At 40.7% G+C, this 19,887-nt stretch overlaps 1 pseudogene; it reads right to left on the bottom strand.

Moving 5' to 3' along the window:
• Nucleotides 1–10,342: 10,342 nt before the first annotated feature.
• LOC119516019 lies at nt 10,343–10,792 on the bottom strand (annotated as a pseudogene).
• Between the last annotated feature and the right edge of the window lie 9,095 nt (nt 10,793–19,887).

The following is a 19,887-nucleotide window of genomic DNA, read 5'->3' as shown; positions in this document are numbered from 1 at the left end:
CCATTTTGACATCTTGCCCACACCTCTAATTGTATCTTTTGAAGCTCATCTTGATATCATTTAGAGTTGGAAATGTTTGTGCCAGTGATGTTCATTCTTCTAGGGATAAGGCACGTTTTCCTCATCCCATAAGCTCTATTGAAAAATACAGAGCTTGTTACTAGAAATAAATGGTATCAAACTGGGAGAACTAAATAGATCTCAATATCAGGAGGTTAAATAATAAAATTCATTGTTAGAAACTTTGCAATGCATTTTCATTTTTATCCTTAGTCGACCTGTCTTGCTGTCTCTCTGCATGTATGATGAAACAAAATTGTTTGAGGAATGGGAAGAAAAAGGATAATCTTAAATTTTTGTGAATCTCTGGGTGATCTTGAGCCCAAGGAAGACCATGTAAAGCTAGTCACAAAAGAGGTCTCCACTTCCCTCTCAATTGAATTCTTAGTAATAATGATCCATTTTTCTACTCTTCACCCTATGCCTGGTCAAGAGAGGCTGTGTCCTCCTATCAGGCTTGACCAGTGCTGTGGTGTGTCCAACAAAGGGAACTCTGAGAGCCCTGGCCCTTATCACCCTTCATTCCTCAGGACCCTCTTCAGAGAAGGGGTCAATATATTTCTATAGGATGAAACTCTAATAATAAATAAAATGGCATAAACAAGATTTCCTTCCTTTATTGCAGTAACGATGAAAGTTGGACAGAACCCATAATTTGGTTTTTCCATCATAAATCCATTGGCCTCCTCTCAATGCATTGCCAATACCTTTAAGACAAATGTTCTTTTATTTCTGAAGTTAACAAATAAAGTGCCAAGGAAGCAAGTGAAACAGGGTCCCTGGAGATCCTTCTTCCTCTTGTCTTTATTTTCTAATTATTGAGGATAGGAAACAAACTCTGTAAAGAAATATTTCCAAGCTACAGCTGTACCTACACCTGCTTCTGTGCCCTGGGTTCTATGATTCTGAGTGTTCCACACAGTCCAGCTCCCATCCTGCAGTGGAGGTTTGTTTCTGGGTTCCCCTCATTGTGCTGTCTCTCACACACACCTGAGTCCTCAGATCTCAGGCTGCCCATTTGCAGACATAACACATTTTTTAATCATCCCAAGAAACAAAGTATCTGGCTTTCACAGACCCAGAATATTCCTTATATCACCTGCCTAGGGTCTTATTAAATCAACTTAATATGTCCCATTGCCAAGCATGGCAGAAACAGTTCATCCACTTCACACTGGAAACCTGTAAAGATAGAGACATGTATTCAAGTTAGAATCACATGGAACCAAATACAGACACACACACACCAGTTACACTGTGGCTCACTCATATAAATGAACATGGCAAACACTCTGGGAAAAAACCCAGCTTGACACAATTTTCATGGGTGCCCTACTGGATCCCATCTGCTCAGAAGTGGACCAGGTGAGACAGAAGTTCAGATTTCTACAAGTACTCTGTTTATCAGCAGAGGGTGATCCTCTATTTGCATATCCTCTGGCTAAAGAAGTGAGCTATGACTCTGAGCTATATGCCCCAGAATGTTCTACAGATGACCTCAGATGGAAAGCTGGCATCAACGTGGACCAATTCCTAACTTACCCACCCCAACCTTCCCTAGTGAGAATGAGAAATCTCTTCCTATTGCTTTTGTTATAAACTGTAGGCATTCAAATCCATTTGGTTTCCATGTTTTGAGAATGTTGAGGCAAAACTCAGCTGATTGCGGGCTGGAAAGAATTTGAATGGAAACAACCTGTTTGGACATTGAGAGACTCTATTACTCCTTTTTCCAAATCAGGTTTTACACTAAAATCTATCATGTAAATGAAATAAAATTGGAATGACTTACTTTTAGTTTATGTTTGGAAATGCTGGCTCACTGACATCTATCTTATAAGCACAAATATTTTTTCCCTAAAAAAAGAAAATCACATTAATTTCACATTACCTTCATCACTGTTAGTCTATGTTGAGTAATTGTTTCTCAAATCTCTCAGATTGTGACACTTTCTATCATTTTATACAAAAAGTAATATTTTGGCTCATGTGAGTTAAACTCTAGTTTGAAACCCAAGGGACTGCTAGATCCAGGGACAAAAGCAAAAAGCTGATGTATTTTCCCATCTCTTTGCTCTGCCTCCCTCTGGGCTAGTCCCTCTCTCTGACAGTCAACCCTTTTCATGGCAGGAAGCACCTTGTTAATCTTTCTTTTGGTAGTTCTAATTAAAAAAAATCTCCTTGCTTATACAGTAGAAACCCCCAGATAAGCTGTAATTGAGTGAATAAGCCTATCCTTCCCCTGATCACTTTGCTCCAACAGCAGAATTCACCAATTGAAAGAGTTTGCTCAGTGCTTATCCAGAGTTCTGGGCTGAGTCCACCTATCAGAAGAAATATGTATGGTGAGCAGTGGTTCAACAAGGGAAAATATGATTCTTATGAGAAAAGTGTGAGCTGATGCCATGGGGTTAGAAAAGTATACATTAAGTGGACATTTTAATCCACCTTACAGATGTATTAATTAGAATTCAAAAGACCCACATCTGTTGCCCATTATCTTCAATTCATAACCTGCAGAGCATACTGTTCTGATTCCCAAAGCTGTGTTTTATTACATTTGATCTGTATCTTCACAATGTTACAAGCTAATGGCAATAAGGTCTTGCAGGCCATTATAACTATATTTTGCATTAATAAATATATTTGTGCACAGAAAAGTCACAAAAGAGCAAGTATGTATTTCAGTGAAATAGTGTTAGGGAACTCCTTGTGTGCATGCTTGTCGTGTGCCAATGTCACCTCATAAACATGCAACCTTTTCTTTGAGTCCCCTCCCCCCAGCATTCCTCATGGTCTCCTCCCAATCCCTCCCTCTTTCCCTAGTTGATCACTTTCCTAATTTGTAGCTCCTTTCATGAATTCATATTTTGAACGTGCTTTAAATGTGTTTAAGTGTGTTTTAATGTTTTGTACTAAGATTCTGGCACTTGGTGTGTCACATCTAAGAAAACTCCATCTCCCAGGAAGGACTTAAGGAAGACAGAACAAGAAAAGTTGTTGTTCTTTTAAAAATGGCTGGTTTCTTCATTCATCATCTTTTAATGTTTGACCACGTTGTTGCCTGTTCCTATACCTTGAAGATTTTGCACTACTTTTGCACAACCTATATATTATTCTATTTTCTGAATGAGTATTCATCAATTTATTAATCCTTTCTGGAGTTTATGGACAGGTAAGTTTTTCCCAGTTTTGAGGGAACTTGAGTGATGCTTCTACGTACATTACGGCACAGGCCTTTGGTGCACCTACATGCTCATTTTGGGTATATGAGTGGGATTTTTCATTCTTTTTTTTATATGAGAAAGCAAAATACTTTCACAGTGAGAAAGTGGTTTCTTGCCTTGCTCTTCATGAGACATGGATGACTCACACAGATAAAGCCAAATGCAGATTTAGCAGGAACGAAATATTTCTCCCAAATACATACTGCAGATGTAAAGGGCATTACTGCCAGAGTCTTTTTTAGGAGGCATATGGGCCTCAGGAGCATTTCTGTTGGCCTTTGCATGCCAGCAGGGTTTTGTAGCATCTCTTTCTTGTATTTCTTCCCTTTTACTATTAGTTATCTAAATAATTGCATGCAACAAGTTTGCCATTTATTCAATCATGGATCTTATCTTTTTTTCCCTATTTCCCTATTGGTCATATCTCTCTCTCTCCCTCTCTCTCTCTCTCTCTCTCTCTCTCTCTCTCTCTCTCTCTCTCTCTCTCCCACCCTCTCTGCCTCCATTTCTCTGTCTCTGACTCTCTCCTTCCCTCTCTGGCTATGTGTCTTTGTGGATATATATGTATAATGCTTTTCTTTTAATGGTCACATATCCTATTCCTCATTTTTATTTGATCATATAAGAATATATGAAATACCTTTGTTTAATTTTTTATTAGATTCCTGTGGGTTTGCAAAGCAATCATGCATAAAACACAGGATCCTCATATGCCACCCAACAACTAACTCTTGCATTAGTGTGGAAAATTTGTTAGAATTGATGATAACTATTTTTATTCTACTTTTTAAAAAAAGTTACACTTGTTGCAATTGAAGAAAGATCATTAAAGAAATATTATAACTATTGTCCATAGTTTGCAGAGGGGCAATTTCTCCTAATATTCCCATCTGTATTTTATGCATGCTTTTATTATATTAGCCATCTACCCATGCACTGGATTAAGGGAGTGTCAGTTGCATGATTTTTAGTTATGTGGTCACATGATAAAATCTATGGAGTTATGCAATAATTATCAAAGATCAAGTCTACAGGATTACAGTTCAACAAATTCATATTTCTGTTATTCTGAAATACTAGAAACTAAAAAGAATTATCTATATAATGAGTTAGTAGTCATAATCATTTGCTAAATCCTAATTTCTCAGTTACACCTCTTCCCTCTAATTTGATCATTCTCTTATCCTCAGGGTATCAGGGCAATGACCATTTTAGCTTCTCATGCTGCAAAGGGGTGCTGAGTTTATTGGGTAGAGGAATGCCACTCACTGGTGTTCTTGGAAAGATTAGTACCTTTGTGTTTTCTGGCTGATCTGGCATAAGAATTGTCTGAAGACCTTAGTTTGTGAAATATTAGACAAAGTAAAACAAGTATAGAGTCTTAGATAAATCCCAGGATATTCTTTAGAGTTTTCAGGAATACTATTTTTTGGGGTTCAGCATACTCTGGCAATTGCAGTATCTATCTTAAGGCTGCATAAGAGTTACCTCCAGAATGACCTTAAAACTCCGTTTGAAATCCCTTAGCCACTGAAACTTTATTTTGTTTAATTTATTTTCACCCTTTTGGTCAAGAAGGAATTCTCAATCCCATGATGCCAGGGTCAGTCTCATCCCTAGGAATAATGTCCAGTGTTGCCAGGGAGACCTACACCCCTTGGAGTCATGTCCCACATAGGTGGGAGAGGAGTGAGTTTATTTGCAGAATTTGCTTAGAGAGAGAGGTCACATCTGAGCAACAAAAGGGGTTCTCTGTGGGTGACCACTAGGCATAATTATAAGCAGGCTTAGTTTTGCCATTGCAGAATAAGTTGCATAAGGGGAAGCCTCAAGATCAAGGGCTTGGATTATTAAATTGTCAGCCCCTAATGCTTGACAAAATATCTGGAGTTCTCCCTATTGGGAAATTTAATAGTTCCACAGTTTTGCCCAGTCCCTCAAGAGATCTTTGCAAATAGTTTTCTTTTAATTTTCTGCCACAAATAGTCATGGATATATCATGGAACTACATTAACCTGTAGAGAGTAACAAGATATCATTCCCTGTTCTAGGTTCCATGCAATAAGATTGTTTAAACACACTGACCAGACAAGTCAAATTAGACAGTGTGCAGAAAACTTAAATTTTGGAAAAAATAACATGTCTTCCTTTGGTCTCATACAAAATGTGGAGTTTTAAAATACAGATCATATATTCATTTATCCTGTATTCTTATTTACATTAGTCTTAAACAGACCAATTAATTCATACCTTTAATTGAAGTCTGATCATTTTTAAGTTTTTAAAAGTTGCCATATTGAGTAATGCTGATTTTCAGAGGTGTGGAACTCTCAGACAGATACCTAAATCCCAGGGAACTATCAGGTCATATACAAAGAGCACAACATCTCAGAATTTAGAAATCACAGTTAAAATTCAGGAATAAATGTGACTGCTGTAAGAGCTTATATTCTGGGAACTTTTACAATGAACCTTATTGAACAGTCTGTGTGCATTAATCATCGATTGCCCAATCCCTGTTCATTTCTATGTACCAATAACTTATGCTTCCAAATTCAATTCTCTCAGAGTTTACTCATTATCATTAGTTTATATTAGTGAGACCATATGATTTTTGCACTTTCACTTCTGGCTGATTTCACTCAATGTAATATCCTCAAGTTTCATTCACTTCGTTTCATGCCTTATGACTTCTTTTTGCAATCACACAATATTCCATCTTATGTATACACCACAGTTCACCCTGCCATTCCTCAGTCACTATACCCTTAGGCCACCCCAATCCATGAGCAATCACAAATATAGTCATGATAAACACCAATGTGCATATGTCTATTTTTGTCCCAGAATTCAGCACTTCCAAGGGTATACATAACGGGTTGCAGGACCATATGGCAATGCTATACTTAGCCTCCGTTGAAGCTACTACATTGTCCTCCAGAAGGGCCTGATCATTCTACTCCCCTACTACACACACATACACACACACACAAACATAGAGACACACACACATCCTTACACACACATACACACAATATATGTATATATCCACATTTTCCCCAGCACTTGTATCTTTCTGAATATTTTTCAGTTATATTCACACACAATACAATCCATCCTAAGCATACAATCAATGACTAATGTGTTTTCACATAGTTATGCCTTCACCGCCTAATAAATATGTGAAAATTTCCATTTAATCCACAAAGACAGAAGAGAAAGAAAATGAAATGAAGAAACAGCAACAACAAACTTTCCAGACACCTTCCTTATATCCCCATCTTATTGACATTTTGCTCTGATATATTGCCTTTGTTACAATTAATGAAAGAATATTACAATGCTACTTTTAACTATAGGCCCTACTTTGGATTAATTGTATTTTTTTCCATATACCATCCCATTTTTAATATTTTTCAATAAGAATATTCATTTTTCCCCTGCTTGCAAAAACTGTCTTATATTTGTACATTTAATCACCATCATTGTCCACTCTAGGCTTTGGTAAATTATGCAACCCCAGTATTTGTTCCCTATCTTTCCTTTTGGTGTCATATATGCCCCTAGTTTTCTTCTTTCAACCATATGCACACTCAGCTTTGTTCATTATTCTTACAATATTGTGCCACCCTCAAAGAGTGGTGTGCTATCCATTTCTGAATCCTTCCAATCATTCTTGTTATACCTTCTATATTCCTTCAACATCAGGTGCCCAACATCTACCCTCTTTCTATCTGTGATTGCCTGTGTTCTGAACTTTAACTGTCATTGTTTGCTCATTATAGTTTAGGCTAATTTTGCTCAACATAATGTCTCAAGTGTTCATCCACATTGTTGCAAGAATCATGAATTTGTTATGTCTTACATCTGCGTAATATTGTCTTTGTTTCTATCTATTGGCAAATATGAATAATGCTGCTAAAACCATAGGTGTACAAATGTCTTCTTGTGTCCCTGCTTTTAGTACTTCTGGGTATATAGCTAGCAATGGAATTGCTGGATCATATAGCAATTCCATGCTTAGATTCCTGAGGAACCACCAAACATGGGAGAGCAAACATGGGAAAAAGTAATAAAGAAAACATTAAATAATAAAGGAAGCATGATATATATATATACATATGTATCATGTCAGAGATTCTCTTAGAGGCCACACATGAGCAACACATGTAAACTCTTGTAAAGTCAACCTCTTTGATGTTGCAACTGATGATATTGATGATTTTGTCCATCTCTTCTACAACTGTCAGAAATAAGCATTAACTTTTGTCTTAACTAAGAGATAATAACACATTCCCAAATATGTAAAACAAGATTTCCTATAACCTCATTTCTGGAGCAGTTGGAGCGAAATCAGTTAAGACAGTAAGAAATACCATGATTGTTTAGGTCTGCACCTGCTCCTGGTCCTGGGCCCTAAGTTGAGTGGTCCTGAGACCCCTTCCTCACGGGAAGTTTGTGTCTGTGCTCCCACTGGCATCCTCAAAAAGTCTCTCCTGCAGAGTAATACATGGCCTTGTCCTGGGTGGTCACAGAGCTCTGTTGCATGGAGAATTCATTTCTGGGCATGTCTCTGGAGATGGAGGATCAGCTTTGGAAGGAGAGGCAGAGTTCAGTTCTCCCATCCGAAATGGTACTCTCCATCCACTGTGAGCCCATCCCAGAAGGCTGCTGGATCCATGCCCAGGAGTAACAAATGGTAAGGAAGGTACCAGATATGTAGCAGGTGAGGGACATGGGCTTCAACAGTTCTGGACGCAACTCCTGCAGCCGCACCTGGGAAAGTATACCTGGGGACAATGAGGACCTCCGTGAGGCACAAACATAAACTGCAGACTCAAGACCTATTTTTTGAAATTTTGAAAGTCACAAGTGAGTACAGTCAGCAGGCCAACAATAAAAACACACAGATTTCATGTTTTTCTAAGCAAAGATGATATCTTATCCAGGGGTCTCGAACCAGAGAATGAAAAGTAACTGACACTCCTAAGGTGGCAAATGCGCTTTCATTAGATCACTGAGAGTCAAATTACATCTGGACCACCTGATGGCTTTAAGAGTCTGCAGGGAAGGCTCAGTTGAGAATCAGGGAGCAGCAAGCCCTCACAAGAAGCTTCTTTCCCTATGTCTTTCCTCTCTGGCTTGCCAACACAGATTCAGGGAGCAACCAAGGACAAGTAAGCAGAAGCAAATGAATGGAGCTGGAACTCTTCAGGTGAGGAGATACATTTGGGGAAACATGGCTATTATTTAATTTGATTTGTGGGGAATTTACTAAGGAGTTAAGGTAAAACCACATACATCCATACAAACTTAAATGCAGAGGGATAAGTACATGAAATTAGGGGGGGGGCAGCTCCTTGAGCCTCTGCAGAGAAGCTTCAGGAACTATGCCCAGGGCCTTCCCATGATTTGTAGGTGGTGCTGCCTCTCCTGCCCTGGGTGTAACACTGCCTCACTGTATACTGGAGGTGGTGCTGCCCCACAGAGCTTTGTCCAGAACAGAACTGAGGGCTTATCTGTTTGAGAGGTGAGGGCACAGCAGCCACTTTTTCTAGAGACCTCTGGAGGGCCTCTTCTTGGTACTTCCTTAACAGTTCTGCTGAGGGATACATGGGCATTTGCATATGAAGAGGAAGATGGAATTTCTAGATGAGCAAAGGAAAAACACAAGATGATGCCAGAACTCCTTGTAGTACCAGAACACAGATGCATTTGTTCGCACATTCACACACACACACACACAACACACACACACACAGATGCGTACTGATTGGGGTATGTCAAAGGGATTCCAGAACCATTCTGAAAGAGCTTCCACTTGGAAAACTAGAACAATTTGAGCCTCAAAATAAATAATGATTTGGATTAATACCCACAGTGTAAAATAAACATCCAAGAAACTATGTTGTTATCTCTAATAATCTATGCAGATTTAAGTGACTAAATTGATGAAAAGGGTGAAATATAACCCCCATCTTCTTGAGTAAGCCCTGGAACCAGTGACTCAATTCCAAAGAATAGAATATGGAAAGGGGCAAATAGTAACTCTACAGCTAAGGTGGAAACCACAACCCTAACCAAGGGAAGGAATTCATTACCACTAGTGCTGCATCATGTTGACATCATGTGCCCCCTTTTATGACAAAGGGGAAGGGTTTGCACCTCTATGACACTCTTTCCCAAATACTGACCATTGTGTAATCATGAGAATGCCTTGTACAACCCAAATGGAGGGACATTCTTCAAAATATCTGAAGACACAAAGCAAGAAGGGGAAACTGTTTTGGATCAGAGACTAAGAGACATGAAAGAAAATTGAACATGGTGTCCAGGATTGAATCCAATATCAGAAAGAGGGATATATGGGCATACAAATGCTACAGTTTATTATTATTACTATTAACAGTATTTTTTTTTAAAATTTATCATGGATATATAAGAGGTTCTTATTAGGAGAAACCAGATGTGGGGTCTATGGGAAGTCTCTGTTTACTTTCTAAATTTTCCTGTAAATCTAAATCATTGAAGATATAAAATCTAGTTTACAAAGAAAAATATATGTTTTTTTATTCATTTAAGATATAAAATATATTCACAAAGAAAACAAATGTTGATTTAATTACTCATTTGTTCCTGAACTTGGATTCAATTTTTAAAAGGAGAGAAAAAAATTTTTTCCAAAAGATTTTTCATTTGGTGCTTGAGTTACTAGTTCAGATGAGGTAGTAAAGATCACACTGGGATCGAAATTAAAGACCTAAGTAAGGGGAGGGAGAAGTTGGGGACAGTAACCTTGCTTCCTTCCTGATGTGAAATAAATGCAGTACCTGAAATGCCTGACAATTCAATGGATACTGAAATGAAGGGGAACCCTGGAAATGGGAAGGCAAATCTGTAGGGAAATAGCCTTAAATGGAGAGGAAGCCACAGTCCCTGACAGGAAACTGTTCACCCTGCACCTGCACCTGAGGCTGAATCCTGTTCTTGGTGGTCCCAAAGGCTGCCTGCAGCCCAGCCCCTCCTGTGCCCTCAGGGGAGGTTTGTGTCTGGGCTCACCCTGACTTCCCCTCGCTGTTTCTTGCACAGTAATATGTGGCCATGTCCTCATGAGTCATGGAGCTCAGTTGCAGATAATACTCATTCTTGAATGTGTCAGCAGTGATTGAGATGTGGCCTTGGAAAGCTGGGTTGTACCTTGTACTCCCACTCCGGTACCACATCCACTCAAGCCCTTTCCCAGGATGCTGGTCGATCCAACTCCAGTAGCTACTGCTGGTTACAGAGCCCCCAGAGGCAGTGCAGATGAGGGAGAGGGTCTGTGAGGGCTTCACCAGCCCTGGGCCCTATTCCCGCAGTGTCAGCTCAGACAAGACACCTGGGGACAAAGAGATACACTGTGACTCTGCCCCATCCCTCATTCAAGCCCCTGTGAATGCTGGACCCTCGAGACCCTCACCCTTTGGAGCTGCCAGCAGGCAGAGGAGGAGCCCCAGCTTCTGCATGGCCAACTAGAGGATGAAGACACACCACACAGGCCCAGTCAGTGACAGGAATTTCTTCTGTAAGCACCCCGGGTGATTTGCATAGGAGATCCCAGGGGCTACAAGAGGCTGAGTTGATGACAGTCACTGGGTTCCAGTTGCCCCAGTGCTGGGTGGGAAGGAACAACTGAGCCTGGCCCTGCTTCACCTGGGCTCCAGCCCTAGCTGTTTCATCTTCTAAACCTGTGACTCTGGGGTGGGTTGTTCTGCAGTCCAAGCAAAGAGAGCTGCCCCACCCAACATGGCAGTGTGTGGGGTGCACAAGGCAGACTCTGGACAGTGGAGAGTCCATGCCCAGCTCAGTCAGGTTCTCTCTTCACCTTTTCCCCAGGATCTCCAACCACTGGAGGGGATAATGTTAGGAGCCATATCCCAGAATTGATTAAGGAAAATGGCCTCATCTAAGGGGTGTCAACTCTTTAGAAGGATGCCCACCATGAAATAATCTGTCATAACTGAGAAGTGTACACATTAAAGCTTAGGATGTGGGACAAATTTAGAAAGCCTTGCAAAGGAACCCTCAGATTGTGGGAGCCCAGGGCCTGTGGTACCTTTCAAAGGAGGCAGTGGTGGCTCTATCCGTAAGTGGGCACAGAACAAGGCTGTGTGGGATAGGGAAAGGCCTAAGCAGGGGGTACCCCCATCATGGATTTCACCCTGCCCTGCTCTCACAGATACTTCTTCTGTCTGCACAGAGCAAGGGTCCCTCACCATTCCCTGAATCCTGGGACCAAAGAATGCATGGGTGGAGGATCACTGTACCTATGAGCAGGAGAATTGATCTCCAGTGATTCTCAGATCCTCCCCACCCGCCACCCCCACCTTCCTGTGGGGGCTCCAGACCAGATCCCATTTCATGAGTTCAGCTTCCAGGATTTGAGGTGATGACACCATTAACTTGCTTCTCAGACCCTGGGGCTTTCCTTTCCTGATGTAAATTACATGACTTTGCAGGGGAAACTGATCATGTGGGTACTTGATTCTCATGTGGAAGGATGATATGGAAGACATGGATCTCCATCTTCCAGAACTGGATCCTTAAAAATCTTTTTTAGTTGAACTTTATTCTCCCAATATCCTCATCTAAACCATGAAAAAAAAATAGTGGCTTCTTTCTTTACTTTATGTGTATAATGTTAATTTTCTTTGATTTGTATTGTGTGACATTGTTTCTGTGCTCAGGGTCATGAAATTTTATGGAAATTTCCAAATGGAAAGGAGAGTTACCAGAATTTTCAGAAGGTGGAGGGTGAGATATCCTGTATGATTCATCTATAGTGAGTCCAGTATGCTGGCAACCATTCTTAAAAATGCCTGGCAGGAAGTGATAAATATATTTCTATTAAAATTGACCAGTATGAGATTTATAAAAATGATATGACAGTGGTTAAATATGGGTTCCTTGCAGATCTCACTAAAAGTCAAGAAGTCTTGGCAACATATAAAGATTCCCTAATCATTTTCTTTATGATTTTGACTATGAAACAGTACCAATATTATGAATTTTGAGGAAAACTTTAAAACAAAATACAGATACAAAAACTAGAATAATGAAACCCATACTTGGATAGGAAATCAACTGGTAATATAGGAACACATAGAACAAACAATTTAATAAGAAATTATTATAATAAATTAAATTGTTATAAGTTATTGGAAAAAAATAATAAAAAAGAAAAGTAAAAATGAAGATCTTAATTTCAGAAGTAGAGCAGAATACCATAAAATTAAGGTGCAGATAGGAAACAGAATGTACTTGTGTATTTTAAATTAACTTGAAAATTTGAGAGAAACTTTAAAATGTTAAGTTGAAATAATTTCAGAGAATAGAGGGTGTGCCGGTTTGAATGCATTTTGTCCCCCAAACACCATTATCTTTGATGTAGTCTTGTGGGACAGACTTTTGGTGCTGATTAGATTTGCTTGGAATGTGCCCCACCCAGCTGTGGGTGGTGACTCTAGTGGGATACTCCCATGGAGGCATGGCCCCACCCATTCAGGGTGGGCCTTGATCAGGGCGGCCATATAAACTTGCTGATTCAAAGAGACTGAACTCAGTGCAGCTGTGAGTGACATTTTGAAGAGGAGCAAGCTTGCTAGAGAGGAACGTCCTGGGAGAAAGCCATTTTGAAGCCAGAACTTTGGAGCAGACACCAGCCATGTGCCTTCCCAGCTAACAGAGGTTTTCCGGATGCCATTGGCCATCCTCCAGTGAAGGTACCTGATTACTGATATGTTACCTTGTACACTTTATGGCCTTAAGACTGTAACTGTATAGCCAAATAAACCCCCTTTTTATAAAAGCCAATCCATCTCTGGTGTTTTGCATTCCACAGCATCAGCAAACTAGAACAGATTTTGGTACCAGAGAAGTGGGATGCTTTTGCTGCTGAGTTTGCAGACACCAAACATGTTGGAACAGCTTTTTAAATGGATAATTGGGAGATTCTGGAAGAATTGTGAGGAGCGTGATAGAAAAGGCCAAAACTGCTTTAAAGAGACTGTTTGTGGAAATATGGACTCTAAAAATACTTCTGACGAGGCCTTGAACAGAAATGGTGAGTGTGTTGTTGTAAACTGGAAGAAAGGTGATCCTTGTTTTAAAGTGACAGTGAATTTGGCAAAATTGAGTCCTGGTGTTTGACGGAAGGAAGAATTTGAAAGCAACAACCTGGAATACTTAACTGAGGAGAACTCCAGACTAAGTGTGAAGGATGTATCCTGGCTTCTCCTTGCAGCTTATACTAAAATGCAAGCAGAGAAAGAGGAACTTAGAAATGAACTCTTGGGTTCAAAGAAACCAGAAGCTGATGGTTGGGGAAATTATGGGCTTCCAGGGGATGGAATCCCAGAAGCTACGGCCCAACGTGAGGATGTAACAAAACATGGAACCCAGCCACCATTTCAGTACAAGCCAAGATTGGAAAAGAAGTTAAGCAGAAAGGATTTGTGGAAAGTCCTATTGTCTGATGGCTTTGACCCCTGTATGCTTTTTGCAAAGCCAACAGAGTTTTTGCGAGATCTTTATAGACAGAGCCATTGCTGGTCTGGACAGGAGGAGTCAGACAAGGAAAAAATTAAAGGAAAAATTTATTCAAAGACAGAGCCATGGAGGTTGAGGTCTGGAGTCAAGAGGCCTTGGGCTGGGAGAGTGGAGCAGCCCACACGCATGGAAAGGTTGAGTTTTCCCCGGAGGCCGAGGGTGGGCATTCCACCTGAATGCTCTGGAAGAGTTTTGCCACCCAAGGTCCCAAAGAGGGTGGAGCACATTCCCAGGGAATTGGGGAGAGTCTGGCTTCCACCACACTGTTCTGAAGTGGTTGAACATGTGCCCCGGAGATGGAAGGGAATCCGGGAGCTGCCCCAATGTTTGAGGAGGGTGGGGCCCAGAAGGTGGTCTCCCCAATGTGTGGATATTTTGGAGCACTCACCTAAACATTTGGAGAGGAAAGGGATGCCACAAAGGCCCTTAGGAAGGGATAGACTCCCGCTCTCTCAAGCCCCAAGGATGCAACTTCCTTCTGTAAATGACTCTCAGACTTTGAAATCTAATGGAGTTTGTCCTGCAGGTTTTAGGAACTGTTTTGGTCCTGTTAATCCTGTTTTCCTTACTCTTTCTCCTTATGGCAATGGGAATGTTTATCCTATAAATGTCCCTCCTTTGTATATTGGAAGCATATAACTTGTTCTAAGTCCACAGATCCAAAGCTAAAGAAGAATTGTGAATTAGGACCCACCATGCCTGTAATTGATTTTGATGGGATCTTGTACTTAACTTTTGTTACTGAAATGATTAAGTTTTTGTGATATTGTGGTGGAACAAATGTATTTTGTACTTGGAAAGATAATGTCATTTTGGGGTCCAGGGGGTGGAATGTGCCGGTTTGAATGCATTTTGTCCCCCAAAGGCCATTACCTTTGATGTAGTCTTGTGGGACAGACTTTTGGTGCTGATTAGATTTGCTTGGAATGTGCCCACCCAGCTGTGGGTGGTGACTCTGGTGGGATACTCCCATGGAGGCGTGGCCCTGCCCATTCAGGGTGGGCCTTGATCAGGGGGGGCATATAAACATGCTGATTCAAAGAGACTGAACTCAGTGCAGCTGTGAGTGACATTTTGAAGAGGAGCAAGCTTGCTAGAGAGGAATGTCCTGGAGAAAGCCATTTTGAAGCCAGAACTTTGGAGCAGACACCAGCCACGTGCCTTCCCAGCTAACAGAGGTTTTCCAGATGCCATTTGCCATCCTCCAGTGAAGGTACCTGATTACTGATGTGTTACCTTGTACACTTTATGGCCTTAAGACTGTAACTGTATAGCCAAATAAACCCCCTTTTTATAAAAGCCAATCCAACTTTGGTGTTTTGCATTCCGCAGCATCAGCAAACTAGAACAGAGAGGAAAAAGGGAAATGTTTTTAGAAAGGAAAGAAACCATTAGAATAATGTTCAATCATATGGCTGCACCACATTGTTTTTTATCCTTTATGTGTTGCAGGAAAGCTAAGTTGCTAAGATTTTGACAATTATGAATGAAGCTGCTACAAACCATCATGTGTATGTTTTTTGTATAAATTAATTTTCAAATCAGTTAGATAAATAAATGAGTGCACGTTTGCTGGATTGAATGTTAGACTAGGGATTCTAGTAAGAATCTGTCAAACTGTGTTCCAAGTGGCTGCACCGTTATGGATTCCCACCAGCACAGTTCTTGCTTTTGTGTTCTGCATACTCGCCAGCAAAGGGTATCATCAGTTTTGTGTTGGGCAGGATCAGAGGATGTAGGTCTTTCCAGAAATTCACAGGCTTCTGGGGTCACTTTTGGTGAGGGTATGGATGCAGTGGAGGAAGGTCTGTCAAGTTTGAAGACTTCCGTTTAACTGGTGTTTTCTCCTGACGGCCAGTAGGGGGCGCGTGAACAGTGGGGGATGAACTCGTTCTTCTCTGCCTATCACAAAGTTTTCTTGGCCTGAGAATGAGTAGCTGCTTTTTTTATTTTTTATTTTTCTTTTTTATTGAGATTTTTCACATACCAATACAACTATCTGAGATTCCAAAGTGTACAATCAAGTGCCCAGGGTACCATCATACAGGAGTAGTTACTTTTTCATCTTGTTAATGCGGAAGTACATAAGAGGAAATTCCTCAGCTTCTCTGACAGTCTAATGATGTCCTGATATGGGTCTTGCCTTGAGAGGATTGAGGTTTATTCACCGATGAAGCTTCCTTAATCAAACCTGAGAGAATCTGAGATCATGACTTGTATATATGCAGTCTAGTTTTCTGGTAAACCATGTTTCATAAAACATATTATTTAATACCATGTGATTTAAAATTAATTTTTAATACTTTAGTTTTAAACCTTCCTCTGACCCTACTTCAGTTCTGGCTGAAGGATGCAGTTCCAGTGAGGGGCTTTTGGAGTTGATCTGGTTACATGAATTGAATGAAATGCTTTTGAGTTTTAGAGAACGGAAATAGTGGGCACATCAGCAGTTGCTGCACCATGACTATTTTGCACAGCTCAGAGCTGCAAACAGGGACATATTGTTGAGGAGTGTAAGTGTCTCTTATAAAAGCAGACTCTTTTAACAAAAACCCAGCAAAGAACAAAACAAACAAAAAACAACAAATATGTTGACTCGCAGTTCAAATACATACACCCTGAGATTAGCTTGCCTGTTGGGACTGGGCAGTGGGTTCTGTATGAATATTCAGTGAACCTGCAGGAGGGAAAGGAGTCCACAGAGCAGCAGCAGAAGGACTGATAGGTTGGGCCACTGAGACAGGAGAAGAGGAACAAGGGCATTGTGCATCCTCACTTGATGGGGATCTGAGCAATTATAAGAATGACTCAGTTGGTATATAAATATCAAATCATTGAAGAATTGAAAATAACAGAGGAATAAATATATTTATTAAAATGTTCTTTTAAAAGTTAATATGCATTTTGAAAACTTACAATTATATTTTATGATGAATATTGACACTATTATACATAAAGTAAAATTTCTTGATCATTTAAGACCTGTAGGAGTTGCTGAATATTTACTGTTCACAATCTAGATTTTCCATGACAACTCTGTTAGGTCATATGGAAAAGCTGCCTAAGAAATTATGGCTATTTGTTAAGATCAGTCTCCTTTAATAATTATCAACCACTCTGGGTCAAAAAAGAGAGGGAGGAGCTTCATATCCACTATAATTTCATCTCTAGAAGACACATTATATTTACAGCAAACATTAGTTAGGAATCTGCCAACCCTGCTATTGTGTTTAGGGCAGATTCACCAAGCAATTAAGCTATAGACTGCAGTAAGATCTGTGGCATACCCATCTCTGTCCTGGGTACCAAGGATTGACTTCTATGAAATGTCAATTTGAGGCATCTAAGGTGTTCCTGAGAGCAAGATCAGCTTGTCTGTCTTCTAGTTGCCTGTTCACAAGAATGTCTTTGTCCCTTCTGTTTCCCAGGAGATAGGCATCCTTCTTGCAGGTGTTTGTTTCCAGCTATGCCTTCCTTCAAAGTGTGTAGTTTTGTGGTTCCTTAAATTACATTTGTTGCCTCAGGCTGCTTTGCTTAAGAAGCAAATTCTGCAAGGAAGGGCACACCAGAAAGAATATTCCCAAGTCAGTCTTTCCCTGTTGAAACAGGGCCATTTACCCACACAGGGGGAAGAGACATGCCCCCAAACTCCCTGGTGGCTGGGATCAGGAAGGAAAACAATATTTTCTTTGATAGCTCTGAAATGCAGAGCTTTCCTGGCCAGTCTGTCAAATGCAGCCCTTCAATTAACTACTTATACATAGTCTCACATATATATATATATATATATATAATTACATATTTATAGTTATACACTTATACACACACATATATACTTGTACACACACCCATACACATATATTGCATGGATCCCACAATTTAGTCTCACTTCAAGTAGACAATAATTTATTTTCTTTACAGCGAAATAGAGGCACAAGCAGGGAGGAAGAGAGAAAGGCCCAGGGGAAATATTAAATCCTAGATAAAACAAGATCAGAGAGAGAGAGGAAATACACACACACACACACACACACACACACACACACAAGCAATGCAAAAAATAAAACCACAAAATTCTCTTCATTCTTAGACTCTCTCCCTGACCCTTTGAAAGCCCTCTTCCTTTTGCCTTTTGATCACCCCCTGGTGGTCATCAGCGCCTTCTGCAGCCCAGTCCCCCTCATGCCCTGCAAGTGAGGTTTGAGCCTGGGATAACCCTGACTTCATCCCACTGTGTTTCTTGCTCAGTAATATGTGGCCATATCTTTAGCAGTCATGGAGCTTAGCTGCAGAGAGAACTGGTTCTTGGGTGTGTCCCTAGTGATGGAGCTGTGGCTCTTGAGGAATGGATTGCAGTTCTTTCTGCCATCATCGCATACCACTCCCACCAACTGCAAACACTTTGCTGGGGGCTGGCAGATACAATCCCAGCAGTAATGTCTGGTGGTGATAGGGAATCCAAAGACAGGGCAGGTGAGGGACAGGGTCTGTGACAGCTTCACCAGTCCTGGGCTCAAATCCTGCATCAGCTCTTGGGACAAGACCTCTGGGAACAGGAGAACTACAATGAGTCACTCCAACCATGGACACTCTCCCATTCACCTTCTCATAATAAAATATATGTGTTCCGCAGAAGTATGTTTTCACAAACTGCTCATATGTAACTGATATTTAAATTGAGCCATATCAAGGACGTTTTATTCCTTTTAATATTTGGGACAATCATTCTCCTTTTTGTGCATCACGTAGGCAGACAACTTCAGTCAGGGCAGTGTCATGTCCAGAGATTTTTCTTTGCCCAGGGCAACAGACCCCTGGTCTACTGTGTGTCCTGCACAATTGCCCACAACCCTGCCATGACTCTCTGATTCTGGAAGAATCTGCATCAAATATAAAGTGAAAATTTTGAGGTTCAATGCCAAAGAAAGATCCAAAGTCATGGAGAGAAAGGTGCCCTTGGAGAATTTGTTGGCAGGTGAGGAAACACAGATATATTGTTAGATGGTCAGATCATCCCCATTCCCTGAATTTTCCAAGGTCTGAGCTTCTTTGTACATGGGTCTGAGCATCCTCTGCAGGGATGGTGATTGTGGTTCCACTACCATCTCCTCCCTGTGTCTCCTGCACAAGATGTCTCATCTGCACGGAGAGCTGTTTCTGGTACTGTCTCAGGAGACTTTGTGGTGTATCTCACTCCCATTATACTTGAATCTGAAAACCCCTGGTCCTTTCCCAAAATAATGGAAACCCAAATGCATCCAATGAATGCAGATGTTAATCCTGAGATGTCTCAGAAGTGCACATAACCCACTGCAACATTCAATCTCTCCAAGACACCTCCAAATTCACCTCACATTAAATATTAGAGATTTCAGAGAAGAAAGGCTGAGATGTCCAGTCACACAGCAGTGGCATCATTGTGTCTCTCCAATTATGCTGATATTACCTTGAAAACTGTCCAGAAAGAAATTAAAGACCATATGTCTCCATGGTTTTGCCAGTCAGTCTTTCCCAGGTCTGCTGGTATAGGTGCTATGAGGATTTAGAAAACAGGCAGTTCTTCATATTGTTCTCCCCATGGAGTAGGAGCAGAAGATGATTATGTTGAACCGGGTTCCCATTTGCAAACAGAGAATTGTTTCCTGAGCTCTGACCAGGTCTGATGTGATGGAAACCAGGATTCCCACAGCAACTAAGGAATCTGGGCATCTGATCCATTCTCACCTTTACAGGACCATCTGTCAACTCACCATCCCTGCATTCATTGCTGGTAAACATGATGAACCAGAGGATGGCACATACTGAACCAGAGAAGGGATTAAGAAAAATATCCATAATGAATTGCAAGAAAGGAAGGGTGGGTGATTGATTGTGAAATACCAAAGGCAATCAAGCCACCCTGATCAGCATTAACATTTATATAGATGGGAAACAATAAGAGCGAGAAGGCAAGTAGTAAAATACAACAAAACTGAAATTATCATATGAACATTTTAAGAAATTCTCAGGAAAT

The sequence above is a fragment of the Choloepus didactylus genome, chromosome 19 (assembly GCF_015220235.1).
Source record: "Choloepus didactylus isolate mChoDid1 chromosome 19, mChoDid1.pri, whole genome shotgun sequence".
Classification (NCBI taxonomy): domain Eukaryota; kingdom Metazoa; phylum Chordata; class Mammalia; order Pilosa; family Megalonychidae; genus Choloepus; species Choloepus didactylus.
Note: the sequence above shows the minus strand (reverse complement) of the source record. Positions and strands in the feature narration are given on the sequence as shown.